This window comes from Heterodontus francisci, chromosome 4 (genome assembly GCF_036365525.1).
Source record: "Heterodontus francisci isolate sHetFra1 chromosome 4, sHetFra1.hap1, whole genome shotgun sequence".
Lineage (NCBI taxonomy): Eukaryota > Metazoa > Chordata > Chondrichthyes > Heterodontiformes > Heterodontidae > Heterodontus > Heterodontus francisci.
The window spans coordinates 191210501-191230807 of NC_090374.1; the positions used below are offsets into that span (position 1 = coordinate 191210501).

At 47.4% G+C, this 20307-nt stretch overlaps 1 long non-coding RNA gene across 1 annotated transcript in view; it reads left to right on the top strand.

Moving 5' to 3' along the window:
* The first annotated feature begins 651 nt into the window (after nt 1–651).
* LOC137369464 (uncharacterized) overlaps nt 652–20307 on the top strand; it is a 108298-nt gene continuing 88642 nt past the window's right edge. Inside the window, exons 1-2 of the long non-coding RNA XR_010974950.1 lie at nt 652–735; nt 14765–14852. This is a non-coding gene — a long non-coding RNA (uncharacterized lncRNA). The remainder of the gene's footprint in view (nt 736–14764; nt 14853–20307) is intronic.

Consider the following 20307-nt stretch of genomic DNA (forward strand, 5'->3'; position numbering starts at 1 on the left):
ATGTGGAGGTTATCAGTCTCCCTTGCTACAGTTTTACCTCTTAATACAAATCGCCCTATCTAGTGACTATAAGAGTTGAGGACTGTGCAACTGATCCACTGGTTTCCTCAGCCTCTCGTACATCATAACACCACACAACTTTGTCTAACCAATTTCATTACTACTCACAAGTGTATGGATCCTTTATCCCTTGTCTTGCTGCACGGTTGTCAATGGTGGAAATATTGTACCTCCTGTCCTAGGGCTCATCCAGATCAAGTCCTAATTGGTGGTTCTGTTTTCACTTCAGTCTGGTGTCAGGTGTCCCTAGTTTTCAAAAGGCTGCAAGTTCAGGTTGGGCCTAGTTGGCCAATGTTCTTTACTTACAAAGTTCAATTAAGCATCAGTCTTAGACACCAGAGTTTGTTTGTTTTGCCTTTACTAAGCTCAGCACGAAGAGAAGTCACACAAGCAGAATACAACCAAGCATAGTTACGTGCTCTTCACATTCCGATACCTTTCGGGTATTGCACTACTAAAAGCTAAACATCACAGTTTACTTACACATTAATCATTTTTGCTCAAGTCCCTTGTTCTCTCCCATTGGCTCCCTTTTGTCACATGACCTTAAACAGTGCTTCTCCTTCAGTTATTTTCCTTCATACCTGAACTTGCCTTTCATGAATGACTTCCTGATTTTGCACCACAATTAGGCGAACACTTTCAAACCTTGTTCCTACCTTCCATGTTTCAACAGTAAGTATTGAAATTCATTTTAATGAGACAGATATTTGTATGTCATCTATTATAAATACTAGAAAGCATGTAACTGATAACAGATTCAGGACAAGCTTTTGCAGTTTATCTTCAACTCAAGGTTTACCACTTAAAGTCTGGCATTGACTCTGTCAAAGTGCTCTGAATCCAAAACTAATGTTGAATTGTCTCAGCTCTCTTGAATGCCATTTTAGTCGCAACCCTCAAAAAGGTGAAGTGAAACATGAGATCTGAACATTTAGTAACATATATAGATATCCTTCTGATGTTTAATTATGTTCCCTTACTCGCCAATCCTTTTTAAGTTGGTCATTCAGTCTGCCTCTCATGAGCACATCTTTCCTTAGAGGAAGTGACATATTCCACAGACCTCTAAAACATTTGTTTCCTCTCCTGCAATTGAACGCTTCACTTCTATTCAGTGATCAGTCAAGACTCAGAAAAGGCCAGAGGGTGTAGATGTTTCTGTTAAGAAAAATGTCTTTGTCTGGAGGAAAAAAGAGGCCTGATGGGGAGAGGTATGCATAGCTGCAGAGGATCAGCATGGATTGTCTGAAGTGGAATGATTCTGATGAAGTTTTTTTTTCCAAAATATACTTTATTCATAAAAATCTGTAAAAATTACATTGCCAAACAGTTTCCAAACAGCACCAAAAAATACAAACATTTCAAGGGAGATCAGTTTCCTTCAATACTATCATGAGTTTCTTCCCAACCCTTCCGTTTCACAATTGTCATGTCAATTACAGTTTTACATTTACAGCAATTGAGAATATTAACGATACAGTTCGAGGGGTTTCCCATGGATCCAGCCCCTCAGTCCAGCTTGGTGGGGGAACCTTACACTGTGGTCTTTCCCCATTGAGCCTTTGCTGCGGCTGCCCCAAGCTTTTGTGCGTCCCTCAGCACGTAGTCCTGGACCTTGGAATGTGCCAGTCTGCAACATTCGGTGGTGGACAACTCTTTGCGCTGGAAGACCAGCAAGTTTCGGGCAGACCAAAGGGCGTCTTTCACCGAATTGATAGTCCTCCAGCAGCAGTTGATGTTTGTCTCGGTGTGCGTCCCTGGGAACAGCCCGTAGAGCACAGACTCCTGTGTTACAGAGCTGCTTGGGATGAACCTTGACAAAAACCACTGCATTTCTTTCCACACCTGCTTTGCAAAGGCACATTCCAGGAGGAGGTGGGCGACCGTCTCTTCCCCACCACAGCCAACGCGGGGGCACTGTGCGGAGGGGGCGAGACTTCGGGTGTGCATGAAGGATCTGACGGGGAGGGCCCTTCTCACCACCAGCCAAGCTACGTCTTGGTGCTTGTTTGAAAGTTCTGGTGATGAGGCATTCCGCCAAATGACTTTGACGGTCTGCTCGGGGAACCATCCGACAGGATCCACCGTTTCCTTTTCCCGTCGGGCCTTGAGGACATTCCGTGCAGACCACTGCCTGATGGACCGGTGGTCAAAGGTGTTTTCCCGCAGAAACTGCTCCACGAAGGATAGGTGGTACGGCACCGCCCAACTGCACGGAGCGTTCCGCGGCAATGTGACCAGGCCCATCCTTCGCAACACCGGGGACAGATAGAACCTCAGCACGTAGTGACACTTGGAGTTTGCGTACTGGGGATCTACACACAGCTTGATGCAGCCGCACACGAAGGTGGTCATCAGGATGAGGGCCACGTTGGGTACATTTTTCCCGCCCTTGTCCAGAGATTTGAACATCGTGTCCCTCCGGACCCGGTCCATTTTACATCCCCAGACTCAGCGTAAAATGGCTCGGGTGACAGCCACGGCGCAGGAGTGGGGTATGGGCCAGACCTGCGCCACGTAGAGCAACAACGTGAGCGCCTCGCACCTGATGACCAGGTTCTTACCCACAATGGAGAGAGATCGCTGCCCCCACATGCCCAACTTTTGGCGTACCTTGGCTACTCGCTCCTCCCATGTTTTGGTGCACGCCCCGGCCCTTCCGAACCATATCCCCAGCACCTTCAGGTAATCTGACCTGACGGTGAAGGGGACAAAGGATCGGTCAGCCCAGTTGCCAAAGAACATGGCCTCGCTCTTGCCATGGTTAACTTTGGCTCCCGAGGCCAGTTCGAACTGGTCGCAGATGCTCATCAGTCTGCGCACGGACAGCGGATCCGAGCAGAAAACGGCGACATCATCCATGTACAGGGAGGTTTTGACCTGAGTGCCTCCGCTGCCTGGGATTGTCACCCCTCTTATGCTCGCATCCTTCCTAATAGACTCAGCAAAGGGTTCAATACAGCAAACAAACAAGACCGGGGACAGAGGGCAGCCCTGTCTGACTCCAGATTTGATCGGGAAACTTTCCGATTCCCACCCGTTGATTGAGACTGCGCTACTGATGTTTGTGTTGAGCAGTTGGATCCAATTGCAGATTCCCTCCCCAAACCCCATTTTGGAAAGCACGTCCATCATGTAGGTGTGCGATATCCTGTCAAAAGCCTTCTCCTGGTCCAGGCTGATGAGGCAGGTGTCCACCCTCCTGTCCCGTACGTAGGCGATCGTATCCCTGAGTAGCGTGAGACTATCAGAGATCTTCCTGCCGGGTACAGTACAGGTCTGATCGGGGTGAATCACCAGCTCCAGAGCAGACTTGACTCGACTGGCTACGACTTTGGACAGAATCTTGTAATCAACATTAAGCAGTGAGATGGGCCGCCAATTTCTGATTTCTGCCCTCTCCCCCTTCTGCTTGTAAATGAGGGTGATGATGCCTTTCCTCATGGATTCTGACATGCTGCTGATTCTGATGAAGTTCCATGAAGGGACAGTAACAAAGAGTTAAAATGTAAGAGCCAGGATGGGCTAAAAGATGTTTTGAGTGTCTCGTTTAGACTATACTTTAAGGTATGGCTAGATGGCACAAGACTGTGGTGAAAGGAGCATGCACTACAGAAATGGTATTGAATTCAATTTGACATTGATTTAACATAGGAAACTTGCAAAACGAATCTGCAACATGATGTGGCCACAACATTTTTTTTCCCAAAATATACTTTATTCATAAAAATCCGCAAAAATTACATTGCAAAACAGTTCAAAACAGCACCAAGTCGACAATACAAAGAGTGCAAAGGAGGTCAGTTTCCTTCAATACAGGAGTGAGTTGCCTCACGACCCTTCCATTTCATTTTTCATGCCATGTACATTTTGCAGAAAACCCAAATTTTCTGGATACAGCCCGAGGGGTTTCCCATGGATCCAGCCCCTCAGTTCACCTTGGTGGGGGGAACCTTACACAGTGGTCTTTCCCCATTGAGCCCTTGCCGCAGCTGCCCCAAGCTTTAGTGCATCCCTCAGCGCGTAGTTCTCGACCTTGGAATGTGCCAGTCTGCAACACTCAGTCGTGGACAACTCTTTGCCCTGGAAGACCAGCAAGTTTCGGGCAGACCAAAGGGGGTCTTTCACTGAGTTGAAGGTCCTCCAGCAGCAGTTGATGTTTATCTCGGTGTGCGTCCCTGGGAACAGCCCGTAGAGCACAGACTTCTGTGTTACAGAGCTGCTTGTGATGAACTACAACAAAAACCACTGCATCTCTTTCCACACCTGCTTTGCAAAGACACATTCCAGAAGGAGGTGGGCAACTGTCTCTTCCCCACCACAGTCACCTCGAGGGCATTGTGCGGAGGAGTTGAGACTTCGGGCGTGCAGGAAGGATCTGATGGGAAGGGCTCTTCTCACCACCAGCCAAGCTACATCTTGGTGCTTGTTTGAAAGTTCTGGTGATCAGGCATTCTACCAAATGACTTTGGCAGTCTGCTCGGGGAACCATCCGACAGGATCCACCATCTCCTTTTCCCGTAGGGCCTTGAGGACATTCCGTGCAGACCACTGCCCGATGGATTAGTGGTCAAAGGTGTTTTTCTGCAGAAACTTTCCCACGAAGGATAGGTGGTACGGCAGGCTCCAACTGGATGGAGCGTTCCGCGGCAATGTGACCAGGCCCATCCTTCCCAACACCGCGGACAGATAGAACATCAGCACGTAGTGACACTTGGAGTTTGCGTACTGGAGGTCTACGCACAGCTTGATGCAACCACACATGAAGGTGGTCATCAGGATGAGGGCGATGTTGGGTACATTTTTCCCGCCCTTATCCAGAGGTTTGAACATTCTGTCCCTCCAGACCCGGTCCATTTTAGATCCCCAGATGAAGTGGAAAATGGCTCAGGAGACCGCCACGGCGCAGGAGTGGGGTATGGGCCAGACCTGCACCACGTACAGCAACAACATGAGCGCCTCGCACCTGATGACCAGGTTCCTACCCACAATGGAGAGAGATCGCTGCTCCCACATGCTCAGCTTATGTTGTACCCTGGCTACTCGCTCCTTCCAGGTTTTTGTGCACGCCCCAGCCCTTCCGAACCATATCCCCAGCACCTTCAGGTAGTCTGACCTAAAGGTGAAGGGGACAAAGGATCAGTCAGCCCAGTTACCAAAGAACATGGCCTCACTCTTGCCGTGGTTATCTTTGGCTCCCGAGGCCAGTTCGAACTGATCGCAGATGTTCATCACACTGTGCACAGACAGCGGATCCGAGCAGAAGACGGCGACGTCATCCATGTACAGGGAGGTTTTAACCTGAGTGCCTCCACTGCCTGGGATTGTCACCCCTCTTATGCCCGCATCCTTCCTAATAGACTCAGCAAAGGGTTCAATACAGCAAACAAACAAGACCGGGGAGAGAGGACAGCCCTGTCTGACTCCAGATTGGATCGGGAAACTTTCTGATTCCCACCCATTGATTGAGACTGCGCTACTGATGTTTGTGTAGAGCAGTTTGATCCAATTGCAAATTCCCTCCCCAAACCCCATTTTGGAGAGCACGTCCATCATGTAGGTGTGCGATATCCTGTCAAAAGCCTTCTCCTGGTCCAGGCTGATGAGGCAGGTGTCCACCCTCCTGTCCCGTACATAGGAGATCGTATCCCTGAGTAGCGCGAGACTATCAGAGATCTTCCTGCCGGGTACAGTACAGGTCTGGTCAGGGTGAATCACCAACTCCAGAGCAGCCTTGACTCGACTGGCGATGACTTTGGACAGATCCTATAGTCAACATTAAGCAGTGAGATGGGCCGCCAATTTCTGATTTCTGCCCTCTCCCCCTTCCGCTTGTAGATGAGGGTGATGATGCCTTTCCTCATGGATTCTGACATGCTGCCGGCCAAGAGCATACTCTCGTATACTTCCAGCAGGTCCGGGCCGACCCAGTCCCACAGAGCCGAATACAACTCAACCGGTAAGCCGTCGCTTCTGGGAGTTTTACTCGTCTCGAAGGACTTGATGGCCTTTGTCAGCTCGTCCAGAGTTAGTGGTTTGTCCAGTCTCTCCCTCATGCTGTCATCTAAGACCTCTGTGAGTTGGGACATTTCCCTCTGTCTCTCTCTTGCCCTCTGAACACCTTTGAAGATAAAGAATCTTTTGATGTTCTCCTTGATCGCCTCCCACCAGTGAACTGGAGACTTAAAGAGGGGTTTCACGGTTCTCCAACTTTGTAATCCCTTTTGAGTTACTTAACGTTCTCTGGGGTTAGCAGTGTAGCATTGAGCTTCCATGTCCCCCTGCCAACCCGCTGGTCTCCTTTAAGTGACAGTCGACCAGTCGGAGAAGAACACCGGCTTGACGTCGGTGGATCTGATCGTGACAGCACGGGACACAAACAGGAAGTCATTCCTGGAACGGGCAGACCCGTCCGATCTTGACCAGGTGTATCTGCGCTGCGCTCCATCTGCAGGTTTGCTGAAGACGTCGTGCAGCTTGGCATCTTTTACTGTGTCCATTAGGAATCTGGACATAGCGTCCAGTTTGCTGTCGTCACTGCCGGATTGTCCAGCTGCATTGATGATGCAGTTGAAATCACCGCCAAGAATGACAGGCCTGGACATCGCCAGCAGCAGTGGGAGCTGCTGGAAGACGGTCAGCCGCTTGCTGTATTGAACCGGGGCGTACACGTTGATCAACGGAGCAGAGCGTTGTTGTACATTACATCTGCTACGAGGAGGCGACCACCCACCACCTCCTTAACTTTGGAGATGGTGAAATTACCTCCCTACAGCAGAATACCTAGGCTACAGGAACGGGAATCATTACCACCTGACCAGATCGATGGCCTGTGGGACCACCATTGCAACCATTGCCTGTAGGTGCTGAGGTGTGGTATTCCATACTCCTGCAGAAACAGTAGGTTGGCTTTGACCTTGGGGAGGTAATCCAAGGTTGAAACACATCGCGTAGTGGATTTAATGCTACACACGTTAATGGAAGCAATCCTTATACCCATTTTTAAGTTAGTTGTCGCTTCCCACACCATTTGTCCTTGCTAGTCCCAGTCCCTCCGTATGTTCCTGCATACCCATAGTAAACACAAGCTGTTTCACATTCGTTGGGCTCAGTAACACTTCCTGGTTTCTTATGCAGGGTTTGTTCCGCTGGGGTGACATCGAGGGGGTGGGGGGGGCGGGGGGGTGGTTCTTGTAGGCAGCAAGGATTGAGCTGTCCTCTGCTGTTGGTATCTTTCCCCTCTGTTCCTCCTCAAAAACATCACTGCTCCCGGCTTCCCGGAGCTGGAGTGCGCCTGACACTTCTTTGTTCTTGGTGTCCTGGAGCTGGGATGCGCTGGGCATGTTGTTAGGTTCGGTGCTTGGGTTTGGGGCGCACTGGGCCCATCACAGCTTCCAGTGCCCGGGAGCAGGGGGGCTTTATCTTCCAGCTCCTTTGAGTTCTGCCACTTCTTTTGTTCCTCGTCCAGTGAGGAGGAGCTGCTGTAGTCTGTCTCAGATGGTTGCCTCCTCTTGCCATTGGTTTGGGTGGTGGTCTGTTCCATTTTTGGATGTTTTTTCTTTGTGGTTTTCCTTTGTACCACTTGCCACTGACCTGTTTGTCCATCTGCTGCCTCCTCCTCCATTGATTCTGTCTGTGGAGGAGGGGTTTCCGGGCGCAGGGTCGGTGTTGGGTCGCTGGTTTCAGCTGCCTCCCCTTTTTTCTCCATCTCAGGTGGACTTTCTTCGCTGCGGAGAAGGTTGCTTGTCTCCTTTCCAGCACCGGACGCATTTGTCGTTCCTTCTCCCGGCCTTTTCTTGGACCTTGCTGCCTGAGCATAACTGAGGCAGCGTTTGGGGCAGGTTTTGTAGAGATGGCCTGCCACACCGCACAAGTTGCAACACTTACTCTGCTTACAGTCCTTGGTCTGATGGCCTTCCTTCTTGCAGTTCTTGCAGACAACCGTGCTGCAGTTAGCTTCTGCGTGACCAGATTTGCCACAAGTGCGACAAACTCTGGGCTGCCCAGCGTAGACCAAGAAGCCTCGACTTCCCCCGATAGTAAAGCTGGAGGGAGGGTGGATGATGGCTCCGTTGGCATCGACCTTCAAGGTTACCTTGACCTGAAGCTTGCTGGTCCAAATCCCAAATGGGTCCTTGACATCAGTGCTGCCGCCGGCCACCTCGACGTACCTGGCGAGAAAGGTGAGTACATCCACCACAGGAACATGGGGGTTGTAGAGGTGAATCGTCACCACCTGGTCACGTTGTGACGGAAGCGTGAAGAGTGCCTCCACTGTGAGGATCGACAGTGGCGCCAGGTTCCCTTTCTCTTTGAAGATCTTCAGGAACTTCATGCATCCCGCCATATTCTTAAAAGTCATGTCGAGATATCCACTGCTGGGGAAGTCCTGCAGGCAGAAGATGTCCGTAGCTTGGAATCCACAGCAATCGGGGAGGATTTTCTTGATGAAGAAGGTGCGATCAACCAGTGCATCTCCTTCCTTGTCCTTCACCGCCACCAGTACGGTGTTACGCACTCCCTGGCCCAAAGCTCGAAGATTGGTTATAGCCATTTTACTCAAAACCTACCTGGAACAGGATCAAAGGCCACTTTGGTCTCTCCCCTGCCAGGTAAGTATGATGTGGTCCCAACATGAGGATGTTAAGGGCTTAATGGGCGGAGACCTATCTGGTGAAACATTGGACTGTCTAGCAACACAACATCTTAACAATCACATTTAGATCAACATTATTCATTCCTGATAAAGAGTTCATTCCTATGCCTTGAAATAGCAAAATTACGAAAATCTCAAGTCTCATGGCCAGGATTTCCAATGGAGATACAATGGCTATTCAGAACCTTTCTCAGGAGACATTCTGCTGGTTACTTGTTTGAGCTGTTACATCTGAGTTTTGACATGCAGATGAGGGGAATACATCAACCAATGTATTTCCCGTTATTTGCATCCTAGTGACAGTGAGCTTTAGCAGTTGCAGTCTACTCCGTGTCCAGGGTTGCCAGTCTGCTTTAGCCTATGCAACCAAACATAGGCTGGGAAATTCCAGGGAGCTGCTCCTGCTTCGCTCCCGTTATTTCTCTAAAATTGCGGAGGTGATCCCATTTGCACTCCTTTGTGCTGGAGGTGGGGCTTCCGGCACCGGGCCGAAAATACGGCGGGGGGGTGTGGAGGAACCCCCGCCTCTTCTCCCCCCACCAGAGCGATCCTCTGGTCTTTTTGTCTCAAAGTCTTTAAAGGGACGGGTATCATGCCTCCAAGAGCTGCCGGCCAATCACAATCACACCCTGCAGAAGATGCGGGGAGATTTTGTCAAAGCAGATAATCCTGGCTGATATGACCCTAAAGTTAATACTCCTGTGCCATCTATTCCCTAACCTTATTTCAGATGATTCAGTGTACACAAATCTGTACAGATACCAGAATTTCCTTCCACATCAACCGCTTTCCAATTATAAGGCAAAGAAACCAGCACAAACAGGCTTTCTTAGGTTTAAACAAGAAAAGTTGAAATGTATTAAACTTAAACGTAAACTCTAATTCGGTTGATGCCTATGGATACACGACGCTCCCCACGCTAGCATGCAAAAGCGATACACACATGCAAATAGAAACGGAAAAGAGCAGAAGAAAAATAAAGTGGAAAAGCTTGAGGCAATATCTGAAGAGTTGTTGTTACAGTTCTTTGAGCTCTCTGTAGAGTCCTTGATTGTAGGTAAATATTGCTTTTCATTGGGGCCCAGTATTCTTCTTAAACCTTGCTTGCTGTAGGAGACTTTTCTCTCCTGGGGTTCGTGTGTCTTCAGTGGATTCAGAGACTTGTGAGAAAGAAAAGGGAGCAGACAGGAGAGATCTTCTCAGTTCAGGAGCAAACAGACTTTCTGCCTTCAATCTCTGTGTGGCCAGTTCAAAAGAAAACCCTGGAACAGCCAGGTAGTCATGTGACCAGCTGGTCTAACCAGTCCTGGCCTTTGTGGATTGTATCCTCCTTAGCAGGCCCTGGAATGTGCTTCCTCACCTTCTATATCTGGGGCTCAAAGTCCATTGTGGGATAAATTGGATAATGGAAGTAACCCCTTTGTCTCCACAAGCACTGTCTGTTAATGCAAATGGCTTTCCAGCCACAGCTGATCTGTTTAACAAGTAATTTCCTTGGTCCAACAACAGTTAAAAATCAATGCTCATGACAAAATTGATGTGCCTCATTCTTGGCAGGTGGGGGCCTAGCTTGACACCTCCACATCCAGCGGAATGAAATGCGATTTGAGAAAAGCACATTTTATTAAAAGGGTTAAGAGAAAATATAAGATATAGAAAAAAACATGCATTTCTCTCATTCATTCCCATTCATTCTTAAATCCTAAAACTTATTACAGTCTGTCTTTTCTTAGTGGCAGTGCTGCTTTAATTACCCCTTTTCTGGCATCCTAATAAACATGTGGTTTTGGGGAAGCTTTTTCAGTTTGCACATTTCCATGACTGCCGAGGGTCTTTGTTCCTGCTGTGGTCTGCAAAGAGGGTGGGGGGGGAGGGGTGGAATTAGAGTTAATTAGCCCTAAATTGGAATTTTTTTCTGGGAGCATCAGTAGTAGGCGGGTCTATCCTGAACTCTCTTTCAGTGCTTTGCTGAGTCATGCAAAGGCTTTTGACTTCAGGTGATGGATGGTTCTCTTTTTTTTCTGAGTGTGGGGCAGGATTCTTTGCTTATCTCCCCTTTGTCCCAGAGGACACTCCTGCCTGCAGGTATTTGTACAGACTCTACTGCACTCCGCTATGGCTTTTCGACCAGGTGAGGCATCACTTCACAGTTTCTCTGCCCCCCTAGAGGTCTTACTTTGTTTCTGTAGGCTCCTGTAAATGATGTTAGTAACTCTGGTGGGGTGCTTCTAGTGTCTGCATTTACATAAGAGGATGTGTTGTCTAACTTTTCACATTTCTTTTGTTTGGCTGACTGGACAGTAGGGGTTTTCATCCAGGATTCCTCCCGGACTTCCTTTAACCTGCCCTCTTGGTCGCTTTTTCCCCTTCCCTTTCTAACCTTTTGCCAGCCATGTGCCTGCCTGTCCCTGTTTGTTCTCGGCGGGGGTCACTTACAGTTCAGCCCTCTGCTGGAGGGCCCCCTTAACACCATTAAAGGTGTGCAGGTTCCACTGCAGGTTGGGGTTTCCCTTCAACCTGGCACATGTGGCAACTCCTGCAGTATTCCACCACATCTTTGTGGAGTTTTGGCCAGTCAAACTGCTGTTTTATGCAGGCTTTAGTCTTTTGTATACCGGCATGTGCAGCTACTGTAGTCTCGTGGGCCCTTCTTAATATTTCTCTCTGGTACCTCTGTGGCATCACTAACTGGTGAACTACTGATCACTCCTTGCCCTCAGGCCTATGAGGAGAACTCTATTTCCTTACTAGTACCTCATTCTTCAAATAGTAGCAATCAAGGACTCCCTCTGCTTCACTTTCAGACTGGGCAGCCTGTGCTAACTCTCGCAATACTGGGTCGGCTCACTGAGCCTCAACTAGGGAAAATCCGTTTGATTCATTCCCTCGGTTTCCTAACTTACCAAAGAAAGTCTCAGACAGGCAGACCTCATGGTCATCTGCCTGCAGTCCCAATGCAGTCTCCTCTTGGGGGACTGGTTTAATCATGGCCTGATTCATTACACATTCAGGGAACTGCAAGTGTCCGTCTCCCACCACTGCCCTGTCTCTCTGACTTCCTGCGGTCTTTCTTTCACTACTGGGGGGGCTACTACCCTCACTCCTGCCAGATCATTACCTAAGAGCAGGTCAACCCCTTCCATAGGCAAACTAGGGACAATACCTACGGTCACTGGTCCCAAAACTAGGTCGCACTCCAGGTGCACCTGGTGTACAGGTACAGGAATACACTGCCCTCCAATACCATTCACCACCATTCTGGTGTTCACTGCACTCTCTGGGGGAAAGGTCAGGCCTTTTCCCAGTAAAAGGGATCTAGTGTCCCCTGTGTCCCTAAGAATCACTATGCCTGCTTGCCCCACTCGAGGGGTATGGGGTTACTTTCCCTTCGGACACAAAACCCTGATAGCCTTCAGGAATTCTATTGAATTTTCCTGCACTTGCAGCTGTAAGCTTCCTGGGTTTCACTCTTACTGCAGTTAAAGCCACAGCTTGTTCTGCTGTGCTTTCCATCAGGTTCACTTCTTCACTGAGCGGGTGTGCCCTGATTAAACCTACAGGTTTTCCCTTTAGTTTCCAGCCATCAGCTTTTAGATGACCTGCCTTATTACAATGGAAGCACACAGGTCTCCAGGTCTCACTTTTGCTCACAGCATCTTCCTTTTTGGCGAGAGGAGGGCCCCCTGTGTCTCCTGCTTTTCTTTCTCTCCCAGGACTGCTTGGGCTCCTATCACCTTCCCACCCTTTTTGGATTTGTGGGGGTGACCCCGGGATACTGACTTATAAATTAAAACAAACTCATCGGCCAGAACGGCTGCTTGCCGGGCTCTCTGGACCCGCTGCTCCTCTAACTGTGTCTTTATTGAGAATGGGAGAGAGTGTTTAAATTCCTCTAACAGAATTACTTCTCTGAGAATCTCATAGCTGAGCTGTACTTTAAGAGCCCTCAGCCACTGGTCAAAAGCCAGCTGCTTACTTCTTTCAAACTCCAGATAGATTTGATTAGCTTGTTTATGAGGGTTCTTAACATTTGGCGATAGGCTTCGGGTGCTAATTCATATGCCCCAAGGATAGAATTTTTGGTCAGTTCATAATTTGATGAACTCGCATCTGGCAACAGGAATAAACCTCATGGGCTTTTCCAGATAGCTTGTTTTGTGGCAAAAGAGGCCAGGTCTCAGCTGGCCATGTTATCTGCCTTGCCAGTTTCTCAAAGGACACAAAAAGATGTTCTACATCTTCTTCATTGAATTATGGAATTAGTTGAGCTAGTTTTAGCAATTTTGTCCCCAGCCCTGATTTATGCTCCTCCATATTGGCCATGCTTTCACTGCGGTTACTGTGTCGCCTCCCTAGTTATCTCAAGCTGCCTCAGCTCTCATTCTTCGCATTCGTTCTGGAATATTCTTTCTCTCTCTCTCTCCTCTCTCTCTCGCATTCCTTCTCTTGTCTTTCTCTCCCTCTCTTTCTGTCCCATTGCGTTCCTTCTGGAAGGCTCTCTCTTTGTCCTTCTCTCTTTCCTGAAATTCAAGTTTCCTCTGTTCCAATTGTATCTTTTCTAGCAATACCCTGTCAGAGTCTGCTTCTAACACTGTTTCTGCTTCTTTAGATTCAAGGGAAAAATGGTTGGCCTCTAGTCTTAGGAGTTCAGACTTCCTAGCCTTGCCACGTACAGTGATCCCACACTGCTCAGCCATTTTCCTCAACTCCTCCATAGACAGTGCTTTTAACTGAAACCAAGTTACTTCACCCTGGCTTGGAGAGCTGCTTGCTTCAGTCACAGACATGTTAGTATTCAATCACTCACAACCACAAGAAAACCTGTATTGAAATCTTGCTCTTTTTTTGATTGGGAATAATTTGGCTTCTCACTTCCAATTTCTCTCGTTTGTCTGTGGGTCAGTTCCGGATGCTAGCACCCAAATTTCTGTTACGACCAAGTGAGAAATGTATCTAGGGTTCCCTCTCAGCCTTCACCTGGTCTTACTGTAACAGGGTTTAATTTTAAACACACCATGATTTGAGCTCCCCCTTGGTGAATCCTTGTTCACCGCTTTCCAAATATAAGGCAAAGAAACCAGCACAAACAGGCTTTCTTAGGTTTAAAGAAGAAAAGTTGAAATTTATTAAACTTAAACTTTAATTTGGTTGACACCTACGGATGCATAACACGCCCATGCTAGCATGCATATGCGATACACACATGCAAATAGAGACAGGAAAGAGCAGAAGAAAAATAACGTGGAAAAGTTTGAGGCAATATCTGAAGAGTTGTTGTTACGGTTCTTCAAGCTCACTGTAGAGTCCTTGATTATAGGTAGATCTTGCTTTTCGTTAAGGCCCAGTATTCTTCTTAAACCTTATTCGCTGCAGGAGACTTTTCTCTCTTGGGGTTCATGTGTCTTCAGTGGATTCAGAGACTTGTGAGAAAGAGATGGGAGCAGACAGGAGAGATCTTCACAGTTCAGGAGCAAACAGACTTTCTGCCTTCAATCTCTGTGTGGCCAGTTCAAAAGAAACCCTGGAACAGCCAGGTAGTCATGTGACCAGCTGGTATAACCAGTCCTGGCCCTTGTGGATTGTATCCTGCTTAGCAGGCCCTGGAATGCGCTTCCTCACCTTCAATGTCTGTTAGTATGTAAATAGTTCTTTCCAGCCACGGCTGATCTATTTACCAAGTCATTTCCTCGCTCCAACAACAGTTAAAAACCAATGTTCATGACAAAACTGATGTGTCTCATTCATGGCAGATTCATGGCTTCCTGGTTACTTTCACCGCTGCCACCATATTGCGTTGTTGGATTTGTATTAGTCGTGTTGTAGGGCGTTCTAGAGAAAGTCTTAAACTCTGGTAAAGGTTAACTAACAAGTCTATTATTTACCATTACTATATATACTCTCCACAACCACCGAAGCTAGCATCCTTCTTTTTGTTAAGCCTACCTCATGTGACTGTTACATCATTGCACGTACAGTGGGAGAAGTCTCTCTCACTGTCTTCAGTATTAACCCTTTATATCCTTATGCTATACTTTCTTTCAACAGGCAACCTTTCCTTTCCTCCTCCATTACCTGACTCATGTTATTCCTCAGAAATACACACTAAGACCACCAATGACTGAAAAGAATAAAGGTATGTTAAGATCTCTGGCATAGATGCTACTTTTGATCTGTTTCCAGAAATGTATTATTTTTCAATGATTACCCACTGGATGATACCACAGCAGTGCAAGTGGAGATTTCATTAATTAAAGAGGAAGCTTATTTTCCTTGTTAACTGTTTTTATTGGAAGATCCTGCAAACTCTAACATGCATTTTGCTTGCAGAAACATTGCTTTGTTTGGCCTTGGCATCACATATCTTCAAGGTTTTTACTTTCATTAAATGTCTTACAATTGGATGTACCATATTCCCACACATGCTCCCTAATATAATTAAATATTTTATTGTGAATATCTCTTTTACTGCTACAGAAATCCATTGTATTACAACACATGTAATTGCATTACTAAGCTTTAATAAATTAGTACGTATCTTGCAATACAGGTAAATTCTGACAGCGTGCAGATAATTAAAGATTGTTTCTTTATATCTTGTTATGGACAGATGAGAGTGAATTTATTTTGCAATGAGAGAGGGAGAAATACTGTAACTAATGCTTTGTGTTGAAAGATAGACTGAAGCTAATTATATTCTGTAAAGACTAAATGGCCAAGAAATGTAGTCCAGAAATCACACAGTAATCTATTTAAGCCATTGATTCCCACTGTGCACTCAACTGCTTCATCAGCTGATGATGACCTTGTAAAATTATTGTTCTTATGATTTATTTGTTCTAATTTCAGCATCTTCCATTAATTGTAAACTATCTCACTGTTTTCACTCTAAAATATTTATAACAGTTAACAGCTTTGATTGCACTAGACTGGATTGAAGTGAGGTTTTTCTTTCTTTACATTTTAACTTATTTTTTAACGGGTCACTTTGCCTTATCCACAATCCCTGGCAGGCAAGGTGACCTGTGAATGCCGCTTTGGAAGTGGCAACTAAGAATCATGCTATTTTTTTCAATTGCAGAAGTCATTAACTGTCTTTACAACTCAGAAAATATACGTTGTCAAAGGAGGTATGTCTTTAAAAGGATTAAAAGATCTTTTTGACACTACACAATATTATGATAATGATAACTTTCCTGTTGCCACCAAATTATTTTAATCATATATAATTTACCTCATTTCAGGATCTTTTATCCAACATATTTGAAATGATCACAAATCAAATCACTACCACAACACTCAATCATTAATAAGGGTTCTATATTTTTTTGGAAGGAACAAAAATGAACCTCTTCTAAAATCACCTCTTTAACTTAAATTGCAAGTAGAAAAGTTTAAATATACAGTAATCTGCCAGTTCTATAACACCATTAGAAGCTTCAGAGAACCTTGCAGGAATAGAATAATCACTCACATACACATATATTGCAAAACTGTACTCTACTGTTCAAAATGATAGGGTTCATGTGTCTTCAGTGGATTAAGAGACTTGTGAGAAAGAGATGGGAGCAGACAGGAGAGATCTTCTCAGTCCAGGAGCAAATAGACTTTCTGCCTTCAATCTCTCTGTGGCTAGTTCAAAAGAAAACCCCTGGAACAGCCAGGTAGTCATGTGACCAGCTGGTCTAACCAGTCCTGGCCCTTGTGGATTGTATCCTGTTTAGCAGGCCCTGGAATGCGCTTCCTTACCTTCGATGTCTGTTAGTATGTAAATAGTTTTTTCCAGCCAAGGCTGATCTATTTACCAAGTCATTTGCTCGCTCCAACAACAGTTAAAAATCAATGTTCATGACAAAACTGATGTGCCTCATTCTTGGCGGATGGGGGCCCAGCATGACAACACCATTTAAATAAATGTCCAGCTTCACTGTCTCACCAATCCTGGATCGTCGCCTGGCATGAAGTCGTGGACCCGACTGCTGGATGTGCTGGAAGTACCGACATGGAGCCCCATGCTGCTGCGGTGTGGTCTGAGAGGCTACAGAGCTCTTCACAGCCGCCCCGATGACCCTGTGTGCAGGAAGTGTATCCAGCTGCAGCTACTGACTACCCGCATTACGAAGCTGGAACTGCAGGTGGATTTACTGTAGAGCATCCGTGATGCTGAGGACGTTGTGGATAACACAGTTAGTGAGGTGGTCACACCGCAGGTAATGGCTGCACGGGCAAAAAAGAGATGGGTGACCACCAAGCGGAGTAGTAGGCGCAGGCAGGTAGTGCAGGAGTCCCCTGTGGCCATCCCCCTCTCAAACAGACATACTGCTTTGGATACTGTTGGGGGGGATGACCTCCCAGGGGAAAGCAACAACAGCCAAGTTCATGGCACCATGGAGAGCTCTGCTGCACAGCAGGGGAGGAAAAGAGTTGGAAGAGCTATAGTGAGAGGGGATTCTATCGTAAGGGATGCAGATAGGAGTTTCTGTGGCCACAAACGAGACTCCAGGATGGTATGTAGCCTCTGTGATGCTAGGGTCAAGGATGTCTCGGAGCAGCTGCAGGACATTCTGAAAGGGCAGGGTGAGCATCCAGAGGTCGTGGTCCATATTGGTACTAACGACATAGGCAGGAAAAGAGATGAGGTCCTGCAAAGTGAATATAGGGAGTTAGGCAGAAGGTTAAAAAGCAGGACCTCTAGGGTTGTAATCTCAGGATTACTCCCTGTGCCACGTGCTAGTGAGGGTAGGAATAGGAGGATAAGGCAAATGAATGCGTGGCTGAAGAGCTGGTGTAGGTGGGAGGGCTTCAGCTACATGGATCATTGGGATCTGTTTTGGTGCAGAGGAGGCCTGTACAAGAAGGACGGGCTGCATCTAAACTGGAGGGGGACCAATATCCTTGCGGGGAGGTTTGCTAGCTCTACTTGGGGGGGGGGGGTTTAAACTAGTCTTGCAGGGGGGTGGGACCCAAAGTAGTAGTCTCTCAGATGAGATAGTTGAGGCAAATGTAGAGATTAAAGCAAGCAAGTCCAGTAGGCAGGCCGGACAGGGGCAGGACAGGGAGCGTGGAAGGTCTGGTAGGCGAAACTGCATTTACTTTAATGCAAGAAGCCTTACAGGTAAGGCAGATGAACTCAGAGCATGGATCGGTACATGGGATTGTGATATTACTGCTATTATGGAAACGTGGTTGAGGGATGGGCAGGACTGGCAGCTCAATGTTCCAGGTTACCGATCATTCCGGCGTGACAGAGGTGGAGGTAAGAGAGGAGGGGGAGTTGCACTATTGATTAGGGAGGACATCATGGCAGTACTTAGAGAGGATATCCCGGGGGGAATGTCCAGCGAGGCCATATGGGTAGAACTTAGAAATAAAAAAGGGATGATCACTTTGATGGGATTATACTATAGGCCCCCCAATAGTCAGAGGGAAGTGGAGGAGCATATATGTAGGGAAATCAAAGATAGGTGTAGGAATTATAGGGTTGTAATAGTAGGTGATTTTAACTTCCCTAATATTGACTGGGACTGCCTTAGTACTAAGGCTCACAAATGTCCTTAGGGAAGGAAATCTGCTGTCCTCACCTAATCTGGCCTACATGTGACTCCAGACCCACATCAATGTGGTTAACTCTTACATGCCCTTTGAAATGGCCTAGCAAGCCACTCAGTTGTACCTAATCACTACGAAGTCAATAAAAAGGAATGAAACCGGACTGATCACCCGGCATCGACCGAGGCACCGGAAACGACAACGGCAAACCCAGCCCTGTCGACCCTGCAAAGTCTTCCTTACTAACATCTGGGGGCTTGTGCCAAAGTTGGGAGAGTTGTCCCACACACTAGTCAAGCAACAGCCTGACATAGTCATACTCACGGAATCATACCTTAAAGACAATGTCCCAGACACTGCAATCACTATCCCTGGGTATGTCCTGTCCCACCGGCAGGACAGACCCACCAGAGGTGGCGGGACAGTGGTCTACAGTAGGGAGGGAGTTGCCCTGGGAGTCCTCAACATTGACTCTGGACCCCATGAAGTCTCATGGCATCGGGTCAAACATGGGCAAGGTAACTTCCTACTGATTACCACCTACCGCCCTCCCTCAGCTGATGAGTCAGTAGTCCTCCATATTGAACAGCACTTGGAGGAAGCACTGAGGGTGGCAAGGGCACAAAATGTACTCTAGGTGGGGGACTTCAATGTCCATCACCAAGAGTGGCTCGGTAGTACCACTACTGACCGAACTGGCCGAGTCCGAAAGGACATAGCTGCTAGACTGGGTCTGCGGCAGGTGTGAGAGAACCAACAAGAGGGAAAAACATACTTGACCTTGTTCTCACTAATCTGCCTTCTGCAGATGCATCTGTCCATGACTGTATTGGTAGGAGTGACCACCGCACAGTCATTGTGGAGACGAAGTCTCGCCTTCACATTGAGGATACTGTGCATCATGTTGTGTGGCACTATCACCGTGCTAAATGGGATAGATTTCGAATAGATCTAGCAATGCAAAACTGGGCATCCATGAGGCGCTGTGGGCCATCAGCAGCAGCAGAATTGTACTCAACCACAATCTGTAACCTCATGGCCCGGCATATCCCCCACTCTACCATTACCATCAAGCCAGGAGACCAACCCTGGTTCAATGAAGAGTGCAGGAGGGCATGCCAGGAGCAGCACCAGACATACCTCAAAATGTGGTGACAACCTGGTGAAGCTACAACACAGGACTATCTGCGTGCCAAACTGCTTAAGCAGCATGCAATAGACAGAGCTAAGCGATCCCATAACCAACGGATCAGATCTAAGGTCTGCAGTCCTGCCACATCCAGCTGTGAATGGTGGTGGACAATTGAACAACTAACTGGAGGAGGTGGCTCCAAAATATCCCCATCCTCAATGATGGGGGAGCCCAGCACATCAGTGCGAAAGATAAGGCTGAAGCATTTGCAACAATCTTTAGCCAGAAGTGCCAAGTTGATGATCCATCTCAGCCCCCTCCTGAAGTCCCCAGCATTACAGATGCCAGACTTCAGCCAATTCGATTCACTCCACATGATTTCAAGAAACGACTGAAGGCACTGGATACTGCAAAGGCTATGGGCCCTGACAATATTCTGGCAATAGTACTGAAGACCTGTGCTCCAGAACTTTCCGCACACCTAGCCAAGCTGTTCCAGTATAACTACAACACTGGCATCTACCCGGCAATGTGGAAAATTGCCCAGGTATGTCCTGTACACAAAAAGCAGGACAAGTCCAACCTGGCCAATTACTGCCCCATCAGTCTACTCTCAATCATCAGCAAAGTGATGGAAGGTGTCATCAACAGTGCCATCAAGCAGCACTTGCTTAGCAATAACCTGTTCAGTGATACCCAGTTTGGGTTCCGACAGGGCCACTCAGCACCTGACATCATTACAGCCTTGGTTCAAACATGGACAAAAGAGCTGAACTCAAGAGGTGAGGTGAGAGTGACTGCCCTTGACATCAAGGCAGCATTTGACCAAGTATGGCATCAAGGAGCCCTAACAAAACTGGAGTCAAAGGGAATCGGTGGAAAACTCACTGCTGGTTAGAATCATACCTAG